Source organism: Mesocricetus auratus, unplaced genomic scaffold (genome assembly GCF_017639785.1).
Source record: "Mesocricetus auratus isolate SY011 unplaced genomic scaffold, BCM_Maur_2.0 Super-Scaffold_100691, whole genome shotgun sequence".
Lineage (NCBI taxonomy): Eukaryota > Metazoa > Chordata > Mammalia > Rodentia > Cricetidae > Mesocricetus > Mesocricetus auratus.
This window is the reverse complement of record NW_024429267.1, coordinates 17,599,749-17,610,858: the sequence shown is the minus strand read 5'-3', so window position 1 is coordinate 17,610,858 and position 11,110 is coordinate 17,599,749. Positions and strand designations below refer to the sequence as shown.

Genomic DNA, 11,110 nt, shown 5'->3' with positions numbered 1-11,110 from the left:
GTGTGCTGCAGCTGCAAGGACGCGGGCAAGTGGTCAGTGGGAGGGGCGGGTCCTCCTGTGTCCTCTGGTAACCCAACTGCAGGGCAAGAGGTCAGGGGTAGAACCTCCTGTGTTGCTTGGTAACCTGACAGCAGGGTCCGATCCTATCTTTTACAATTCACTATTGCTCAGGCCTATCTCCTGAGGACTTTGTAGTTTTCCAATTAAGCTAATCTTTAACTGACAGATAAACCGTAGGCCTGTTTCTTGGAATTTTCTTGATGTCAGAGGAGGCGGCAGGGTGGTCTGGAGGACGTGATGCTGCTGGAGCTAGCTCCTGACATCCCTGTGTGTTCCTGTGTGATCATCCAATCAAGCTCCTGTAAGTAACCACAGTAAACTAATTGATTTGCCAAGATAAATGGGCTTCCAGATGGGCTCCTTTTAGTCTGCCACTGATACCCTATCTGGGGTGAGTAGACATTGTTTGCTTCTCTCTAGGGAAAACACAAGTAGCACCTGCACAAGGACCTATAGATCCAAAAGTGTGTCAGGGAGATGCTGTGCTGTGCTCCCTGCTGTGGGGAATAAAATACCTCGCCAAGGCCTAGCTGTCTAAGGGTGGAACATCCCTTTGGGGGAACCCCAGGGTTGTTGTGTAGGTGTTATGGGGTGACATGCCTCCTCGATGAATGAGGTCTACCATGTGAGTACAGGGGTGTCCTCCAAACAGTTGATGGACTAGAGAACATACTTCATCGCTGAAAGTGGCATGTATGGGCTCTGGTTTTGGGCTCTGACGGCACTGTGTGGCCACTGCTATGGGTGACAGGAGATGCAACTATGGCTGAGCTGTCTAGAAAACAAGGGAGGACTTACAATGAGAAAAAGGTGTGTGGACGGTATTACAGGTTCCACTCTGCTTTGGTAGGAAAAACAGAAAAAAGAGTGGAGGAGAGGGAAGAGTTGCCTTACCATGTCCTACAGCTGCTAGGATATAAGGGAACGAGAGTGCATACCAGAATCTATATTCAAGAGCCCTTTCTCACATCCAAAGATGGTGTCTAAGTTATAGTTTCTATTGCTGTGAAGAGACACCGTAAACCATGGCACTCTTCTAAAGGAGAACATTTAATTGGGGTAACTTACAGTTCAGAGGTTAAGTCCATTATCATCACAGCAGGCAAGCACTGTGCTGGACAAGGAGCTGAGAGTCCTGCACCTTTGTTTGCAGGGTGGGGGGCTTCAAGATCGGGTTTCCCTGTGTAGCCTTGGCTGTCCTGGAACCCACTCTGTAGACCATACCAGCTTCAAACTCACAGATCTCTTCCTGCCTCTGTCTCCCCAGTGCTATGATTAAATATGTGTACCACCACTGCCCAGCTGAGAGTCTTACATCTTGATTCACAGGCAGCAGAAGGAAAAACTGTATCACACTGGCCAGACTTGAGCTTATAAAACCTCATAGCCCACCCCTACAGTGACACACTTCCTCCAACAAGGCCACACCTCCTGATAGTGCCACTCCCTATGGGCCAAGCAGTCACACACACACACACACACACACACACACACACACACACACACACACACACACGAGTCTATATGGGCAATTCCTATTCAAACCACCAGGGATGGGAAGAATCAGTGTAGAGAAAGCAAGGTTGAAGTGGCAGGTAATACCTCTCCAGGTCTGACTTTGATATGGAGGATGGAGAAACCCATGTTCTGGCATGCAGATGGTGATAGGAATGTGCTCACAGGAGAGCAGAGAAAGGACTTACTTCTACAGGGACACTGAGATTGGTATGGGGCTGTAGTGGTTTAGTTGTGTGTTCACAGGAGAGCAGAGAAAGGACTTACTTCTACAGGGACACTGAGATTGGTATGGGGCTGTAGTGGTTTAGTTGTGTGTTCACAGGAGAGCTGAGAAAGGACTTACTTCTACAGGGACACTGAGATTGGTATGGGGCTGTAGTGGTTTAGTTGGGCCCCGTGGGATGTGATCTTTAGGTCATAGGTGTCAGGGCTCTGTGTGATTCACACCAGCATACAAACTGGGTTTATCAAGAGGGCTATGACATCTAGGAGTGGGTGACGACAGGGGAAAGCAGATATTGGGGCCTGTCTAGGTCACTCAAAAGAACATGCGGCATGATTTATGTCAAGGTGGAATTCCTAGGGAAAGGACTGACCCAAAGTTCCAGGATCATCTGTCTCTGGAATGCCAGAGCCTGAATGGGAGTTTCCTAAGGGGGTAAAAGAAGTAGAAACTAGTTCCTCTTTCCTTTTGCGGTCATCGCTGGATTGCAGCCGCCAAAATAAAGTTCAGTCCCTTCGTGACTTCTGTGCAAAGCAAGAACCAGAAACAGCATTTCAGTGCACCTTCTCACATTCCGAGGAAGATCGTGTCTTCCCCTCTTTCCAAAGAGCTGAGACAGAAGTACGCTGTTCCATCTATGCCCATTTGAAAGGATGATGGAGTTCAGGCTGTCTGAGGACACTCCAAAGGTCAGCAGACTGGCAAAGTAGTCCAGGTGTACAGGAAGAAATTCGTCATCTATGTTGAATGAGCGCAGCGAGAAAAGGCTGATGGCACAACTGTCCATGTGGGCATCCACCCCAGCAAGGGGGGTATCACCCGGCTAACACTGGACAAAGACCACAAGAAGGTCCTGGGAAGGAAAGCCAAGTCTCGACAAATAGGAAAGGAAAAGGGCTCTCCTGAGAAGAGGCAGGAGTAGGGGCGTCTCCTACACAGCTCTCATTAAAGACTGTTTAAGAAAAGAAGAGTAGAAACTAGAACAGTACAGGTGAAAAGGATTAAATTTAACCTACAGGTTAAGTATGTAATGGAAACTGTATACCCAGACCTAGGTTATTTTAGCAGCCAGGGCTGGCTGACCATGACAATGGCCACGGTCCTGGGCCATGACCTGTCACAACCAGGAAGCTGGCTTCAGTAATAGACAAAACAGAGACAGCATAGCCCCCTTCTATCATGATCCTGAGCTGAGCCTAGCACTATGAGCAAGGCTTGCTGAAGCTATTGTGGGCTGAAAATGTGTAATGGTCTCCTGGCAGCAGCATATGAGGATGAAGATGAGTTTTCTGTTCCAACATTGCTTCTAACAAATGATGACAGAAATGATGAGATCTTTTCATTCTTTTTAAAAAGATTTGTTTTTATTTTGTGTGTTTGAGTGTTTTGTTTGTATATATGTCTACCACATGTGTGCCATGTCCACATATCCAAGAAGAAGGCATTGGGTATCCTGGAACTGCAAATGCACGGTTATGTGCTGCCATTTCAGAGCTGGGAACTAAACCCAGGTCCTCTGCAAGAGTAGCAAGCATTTTGAACTGCTGATCCATCTCTCCAATTCTAAGAGAAAGATCTTTTGTTTTGTTTTGTTTTTTTGTTTATTTTTTAAGATGTAGCTTGGTGTTCTTTTTTTATTTAAATTAGAAGCAAGCTTGCTTCAAATGTCAATCCCAGTTCCCTCTCCCTCTCCTCCTCTCCTGCCCCCCAACCATCTCCCTCCCCTCCCCAGGGAGGGTGAGGCCCTCTATGGGGGATCTCCAAAGTCTGTCATATCATCTGGGACAGGGTATAGGCCCTCCCCCGTGTGTCCAGGCTGAGAGAGCATCCCTCCATGTGGAATGGACTCACCAAGTCCATTCATACACCAGGGATAAATACTAATATACTACCTGAGGCCCCATAAATTGTGGTCTAGTGGTTAGGATTTGGCGTTCTCATCTATGAGAAAGATCTTTTTATTCTATATTAGACTATAGTAGTGTTTTCTTTTTAGTATCCTCTTAATTATCCAAGAGCCATTGACATTTGATTATAAAAATGGCAGTGGACTTTCAGAGATGCTTCCTATAAAAGGGTCTCACTATTGCTAACCCTTGAGAGTCCTATAGCTTTGGAAACATATTTGGAGCAGAAAAAAATAGCAATTACAGAGTTTGAAGGAAGTCATCCTTGTGTAGGTGAAGAAGGAAATCCCAGGAGCAGCCATATAGTTGCTAGGTGAGTATCCACTGCTAGGCTGAACCACCTCCCTATGTGCTGGTAACTAGGGAGGCCCCTGAAGCCTCACAAACCATAAAGGCTATTGCCAATGCTGTTGGTTGCATGCTGGAACTAGAAGGGAGATGACTATTGCGGCAGATACTGCATTCATTTGTTGCAGGACATGGAGAAACCAAGCTAGAACTGAGTTGAAAGCATCTGCCTTGCTGGCAGACTTTTGTAGTCAAGAAGGCAATATACAGGCTATTGGGGAAAGAGCTTTTGCTGACAGTCCCGCTCATCTATGGATCCTGCTTACTACACTGTCAACATGATAGGCAAGACAGGTTGTGGTGCCTGAGCCATGAGCGAGTCTAATGCATCGGGTGAGAGCCTGGAGATTTAAGTAAAAGATGAGACGTCTGGCTGTTTGTGCTAAGAGGACGTGTGTGTGTGTGTGTGTGTGTGTGTGTGTGTGTGTGTGTGTGTGTGTGTGTGTGTGTGAGCAAGCGGTTGCCTTTATTGCAAGGAGGGAGGAGTCTTTTTTTTTCTTTTTTCTTTTTTTGGTTTTTTGAGCTAGGGTTTCTCTATATTGTTTTGGAGGCTGACCTGGAACTTGATCTGCAGATCAGTCTGGTCTCAAACTCACAGAGCTCTGCCTGCCTCTGCCTCCCAAATGCTGGGATTAAAGGCGTACACCACCAACACCTGGCTGAGGGAGGAGTCTTATATACAGATTTACATGTAAGAGTCCATGTTTGGCTGGACAGTGGTGGCGCACGCCTTTAATCCCAGCACTCGGGAGGCAGAGGCAGGAGGATCTCTTGTGAGTTCGAGACCAAGCCTGGTCTACCTATCCAGGACAGGCTCCAAAACAATACAGAGAAACCCTGTCTCGAAAAGCCAAAAAAAAAAAAAAAAAAAAGAGTCCATGTTTGGAGCTGGAGAGATGGCTCAGAGGTTAAGAGCACTGACTGCCCTTCCAAAGGTCCTGAGTTCAATTCCCAGCAACCACATGGTGGCTCACAACCATCTATAATGAAATCTGGTGCCCTCTTCTCAGACATATGCAGGCAGAATATTGTATGCATAATCTTTAAAAAAAAACAGAGTCCATGTTTTCCTCATATTAGATGTTGATGTCAGTTGGGCAAGGCCGGGGCTGTAAGCCAGGACTAGAGAACAGGATGTACCTGTGGTTATTGGCTGACAAACGACTCAGAGACAGAGTGGGGGCTGGGACCCAACAATGGGTGAGATGGTAAGACGAGATAGTGCTGTGGCTATCATGGATGCGACCAACCCCTTTCTAATTGGATTTAAGGTCTCCTCCACAGAAAAAAAAGTCATGTTTTTTATTGTAATCCAGAGCACAGACCTGGAGTTCCAACAGGGAAGCTGTAATGAGCATTCTTCCCGCCAGCCTGGTCCCAGAACCATGTCAGTCCCAAATGAACACACAGGACGCTATATTAATTATGAAGCTGTTGGCAGTTTGCTATGGTTTCTTATTGGCTAGCTCTGACTTAATTATTAACCCATAACTGCTAATCTGAGTATTTCCATGTGGTCTTCTCTTACCAGAGAAAGGGTTCACACCTCTTATGTCTCTTTTGTCCTACATCATGACTGACTGTGCCTCCGTTTCTCAGAACCCTCCACCTCTCCTAGTCCCACCTATCTTGCTCCCCTATTGGCCAACAGTGCTTTATTTATCAACCAATAAGACAAACATATACACAGAAGGACTTCCCCATCAGGAAGCTACTGCTGTTGTTTCATTCTGTGTTTAATTGCCTTCTAAACACTTGTTTTTAACCACAGATTACTGCTGCTACCAGTCTGCTGTAGAGGAAAACTGATTTTCTGTTGGGGGAAGTAGGTTATGGAGGCTCAGAACAGGCCAAATTGTTGAGAATAAGTGATTCTGTTGTGGCAAAGTAGTCCGATGGTTAGTTATAAATGGAACAAAATAAATATCATGTCCTCCAAGGCTTGGGAAACACTGCAAAAGTGAAGGCAGAAAGAATGCATGAGAACAGGGTGGAGTCGTGTAGAAATGCCTTCCAGTTTGAAACACAACCTCCCAGAGGGAGGATTGGCAGACTCGGGGAACTCATGAGGCCACTGGCCAAAGTTACATAAGCAGAAAACAGCTGCTGGGGGAGAGGAGCTGCCCTCAAACATGTACTGAACTCCGCAGTGACAGGCAGGTGTGAGCTGCTGGAGCCTCTGTAGCCATAAGATTTTTGTGACTTTGCACTTCAACCACCGTTGGCTCACCTGTCATGGCTTTTTTATCAGTGAGCCTGATGCTGGGACTAAAACCATGCACCGACAGACCTGTTCTCCATTCTTTCTTACTCATTGTCTCATGTAAGAAGCATCGTTGTACTTAAGACCAATCCAGATCACTTTGGTACTATTTTCAACCTTTATTTTATTTTATGAGTGTTTTTCCTGCATGTATGTCTATATATCATGGAGGTGCAGTACCCACAGAGGAAGATGTTGGTTGCTGGCTGGTTGTGTGATGGCTGGAAACCAAACCCTAGCCCACTAGAAGAGCAGTTCATGTTCTTAGCCACCTCAACAGGCCCCCTACCATGCTATGTCTGTCTGAGGATGGGTGGCCCCTAACCTACTCTATTATCAAAATCTGGTGACTGATGGCAATGCAAGGATAGTGGTGGGATTCTGCTCCCAAAGGGGATGTGATAAAACTACAGTGAATGCTACCTGAAGCCTCTTACTATTGAGACGCAGTCTGCTCAGAGTTTATGACTATATTTTTATGTGACTTATGATTGAAAACAAGTTAGCATCATGGATAGAAAATAATCCATAGGTCCTGACCTGCACATTACCAAAATAATTAGACCCTAAACTGTCTAGATTTTTCATTTATTCAGTGAAAAGTATTTCCCTGTCTATGTGGTATGTACATCAGCATGTACATGTATGCCTGGCAAGGGAGAAACTTGAAGGGGCCACAGTAAAGGGTTCTTTCCTCGAGGCCTTTGCTGAAGAGGTGGTCCTTTGGTGCTACTAATGAAAACATCGAGTCTGAACCAGCTTCATCCTGTTGATTTCAACCATGGGCACTTGCTGAAGCAGCAGGTGATAACATGAGGAAGGAAGCCCAGAGTGACTTCTTCCCTAAGTGACTTCAACCCCTAAGAAGATGTGCATTGTAGAGGGGACGCACCGTAAAACTCTACGATGACAGACAGCCTTAGCTTCCTTCAAGGGAGCGGTTAGTCACAAAAGAGGCCTGAAAACTAACCAGTCACACACTTCAACAAAGGAAGGAAAACTACCTACCCACAAGGGGAGGGGCAGGAAAGGGGAGCACCCACACTGGCATCAATGCCTCACATTCCAAGCGCTCAGCAGACACAGGGCTGCCACAATGGTCAGTGCAGAATAGAACGCATCTGTCACTGCAGTCCATCTGGAACCAGTTACTCAAGCATTCTTGGTTTTTCCCTGCAGACCGCTTACTACTAAATTCGAAGTCACTGGTTGGGAATATAGCCCCTTTACCTGTGCCAAACCCTTTAACTGCCAAACCCTGGGCGAGGCACAGATATGGATTCTGTGGGGAGGTGGGCAGGCATTGGACACAGGTGAAGACAGAAGGCTCATGACCAGTAACTTGAAGCTAGTACTACATATGAAAGTGGAGTCATAATCGTGGAGAACTATGGAGGGCCCTAAATAAGGATGGCATAATAAAAGCCATCTTAGTATTCCTACTGTATTCTTAGAGACTAGCACTTAGTTAAGTTTCTGTTTCTCTGTGCCTGCTTATCTTCCTGTACAGCACATTTTCAAGGCCTGCAGTCCAGGCTCTCCCACCCTTCTGCCTCCTGGCCTGCAGGCCAGACTCCCCCAGCTGCAGACTTGTGTCCTTGGAACACACCCTGCCAAGGAGAACTTCTGCTCCCCCACCCTTCTGCTCCCTGCCTTACTTAAGCCCTGTTGGTACTTTCAATAAATGAGACTTGATCAGAATACTGTCTTGTCTCCGTCTCTCGCGTCTCTTTCTCTGGTCCCCCCATTCTCACTCCCTCCCCTAGGTTGACTGACCCCCTGACCCCCGTGGGCCCAGGCAGAGAATAGCTGCTATTCAAGAGAAGCTTAAGTTGGACCTGGATTCTGCTTGTGGTCAGCTGGTGATGGTTAGCAAAAAAGAGGTGCGGAGGAAGCAGGCTGACCAGAGGTTTAAATGGGCCCTTTTATTGACTTAATTCTACTTAGGAAGCAGGTAATGGCCTCAGATAACATGAAGGAGTGGGACACAATGAGTCAGTGAGGGAGGGAGGGAGGGGGAGGGAGGGGGAGGGAGGAGGGAGGAGGCTGCAGGAGTGGGGAAGGGCTACTTTCATCCTTCTGCTAGCTGTTATGGAATACCTGAATATAGAGCAACTTCCTGATAATTGTAAATCTGCTTTGGGACATGGTTTTTCGAACAGCCAGCCTTTGCTCTTCCATGTAAACATCTGTCTGTCTGTTTTTTTAAATCAGCTCTGTGCACAGCTGTTCAGCATTACACTCACCACTGCAGTTTGTGGACTGCTTTTTTGACTCCAGAAATTTTTTATCAAGCTAAATTTGAGGGGGGGAGGGGAAATGTTGTGACAGGTGAGAGACTGAAAATACAAAGTTAAACTGCCTGGAGAAGCAAGAGAGAAAGAACCCATTGGCACCCGCATCTTGGTTTCCAAATAATGCAATCCACGAAAAAGAAGCAGGGCTCCTGCAGGCGGACTAGCTCTGCTTGGCCAAGACCAGAGAGTGCAGAACTGCTCGTGGATGACGCCTTAAAGGCCTTGGCGTTATTTCATGAGACTCTCTAGCCAAATTTGGAATAATCTGAGAAAAAGCAAACAACCAACAAACAAAAGCAAGACTGTGGGGAATCACAGACCCTGGCTGGAAACCCACTCCTCGATCAGCCTGGGAGCAGGCAGCTGCGAGACAATGTTTACTGAAAACATGTTTACTGAAAACGATTCAGTGCCTTTAGCTCCTGATAAGGGCTCTGATAAGGGCTCGCTCACAGAAACACCATGACTTTGATCTTCCCGATGGCTAACTACTGCTGTTCCAGATTCTGGTGCCAGAGATTTAACCACCAGCCAGGAGGAGGGCTGTGACAGGTCTGTATGAGAGGTGTGTGAGAGGTCTGTTGGAGATTTGTGCGTGTATGGATGACAGAAGTTTTTCTGAAGGGAAGCATTTTTCTTGGGAAGTGCTCCTAAGCCGATTTGGGGAGCATGAAGTTTTCTTAACGCAACCGACCAGTCTCTGTGTCATCAATCCTTGCCACATTCTTGGGTACAGGCTGCGCAGCAGGTGCGGCACAAGACAAAAGCAATGACGATGCCAAAAAGAAGGAAGTAAAGGCTGTTTTGCAGAATTAGAGCTAACTAATGAAAAGTTAGTGCTAACTTACATAAAATTACAAAACCACCAGTGTTCTAATAACTTATTTTGGTAAAGATCATAATGGAAACTGGAAGAGGGAATGCCTGGATATCATCCATGGATTACCTGATTATTATGAAGAGAAAAATGCATATAATGGAACAGTACAGAGAAGTTACCAACTATCTCACCCTTAAACTTAGTTTCCCAAGGAGGACATTTGGATGTACTCCTGTTCCCCCTGCTGTGACACTGAAATGGGCAAAGTAACACCTGTTTTAAAAAAAATCAATAAAACAGTCCCCCAACCACAAGGTAGAAATCAGGCATGACATTCTGCGAGATATGGGCTCAAGGACATGGTGGGGAGACAGGTATTATTCTCAGTGAATCCTTGATGGTCTTAGTATCGCCAAGGAGTTGAAACAAGGGAAAGGCTGAGAAACCATCATGGCTTTGGGGAAACTGAGGAAACGGGACTAAAATCAACAGTGGATCCTGGAATAGCGAGAGGGCCTCAGTGGAAAAGCATAATAAAATCATAGTAAGGTCTGCTGTCTATTTACTCACGACCAGTAACTCTTTCTCGGTTTGCATGGTTATATAAAGTGTCAGCACAAGGGAAGGCTGGGGGTTCTGTGGCACCATGTTTTCTATAAATCTAAAATTATTCTCAATGTCGTTTACAGACCTTGCCTAGAGCACCATGACTCACTACTAAAAACTCTGCAAGAGACAGGCTCCTTTGATGGCGTCAGCCGGCTAATTCTGGTGGGTGTGATAACCCTTACCTGACAGAAATAAATACTTAAGTGTGGCACTCCGACAGGAAACAATGTCTGGATTAAAACACTCCCACAAACCAAGAGGAGGCAGAAGACACATCGAACAGGATTGGCATAAGCTGATTACTGACAGTCAGGGTAAGGGCTCCACACATAGAATTTATGCCATGTTTTGTTTGCTTGTATCTGAAATTTCGACAGGAAACTAAAAGAGAACAAAAGCAAAAATGCACATGCGGCCAAGGAACCAAGGCTGCCAGCTGAACACCAAGAACAGAAAATTCGCCTAGAGCGTGTATAATTAATACAACTGGCAAAAAAAATCCCGTTTATTTACCTTTGTCCTTATTAACTAATAGATATTCATTGGACATGACACAGAAACCAAGGGTACCATAAAGGTGAAAAATATTCCAATAATTGCATTCTATTTACAAGGGAAAGTCTCCGGCAGGACCTTCTGGCTGAATGGGACCTGCTGTGATGTGGACGGAAGACCCATTGTCTAACTCCACTTCAAGAAATCCATGAGACCTCTTCCGTTCGCACAGCTGACGCCACGATGGCTCTCTGCCTTTCTAAAAAAGGAAAGCAGCACGGAGTGGCAAGGCTAGCTCCTATCCTCTACCCCGTTGTCTGGGCATAATAAAATGATCAGGATTTGAGAACAGAAGTGTTTTCTTTTATTGCTGCGTTCCCGTTCGCACAGTAAAAAGATGCCACCGTCTTAAAATGTGAAGGAAAGAGCAAAACCCGAGCCCGAGCTTTCACATTCTGGATCCGAAGAAGCTGGAGTCTGTAAGGGCATAATCCTACCCCGGAGGCGGGACTCGGAAGGCTTCACCAATCCAGATGGCTGTGTTTAGCATACTCCGCCCAACAACAAAGC

The 11,110-nt window shown here is 46.1% G+C and overlaps 1 long non-coding RNA gene across 1 annotated transcript; it reads left to right on the top strand.

Moving 5' to 3' along the window:
- Positions 1–215: 215 nt before the first annotated feature.
- LOC106021437 lies at positions 216–10,886 on the top strand. The gene is made up of 3 exons (XR_005874763.1): positions 216–361; positions 10,126–10,359; positions 10,660–10,886. It is a non-coding gene; the product is annotated as an uncharacterized LOC106021437 (long non-coding RNA).
- The last annotated feature ends 224 nt before the right edge of the window (positions 10,887–11,110 follow it).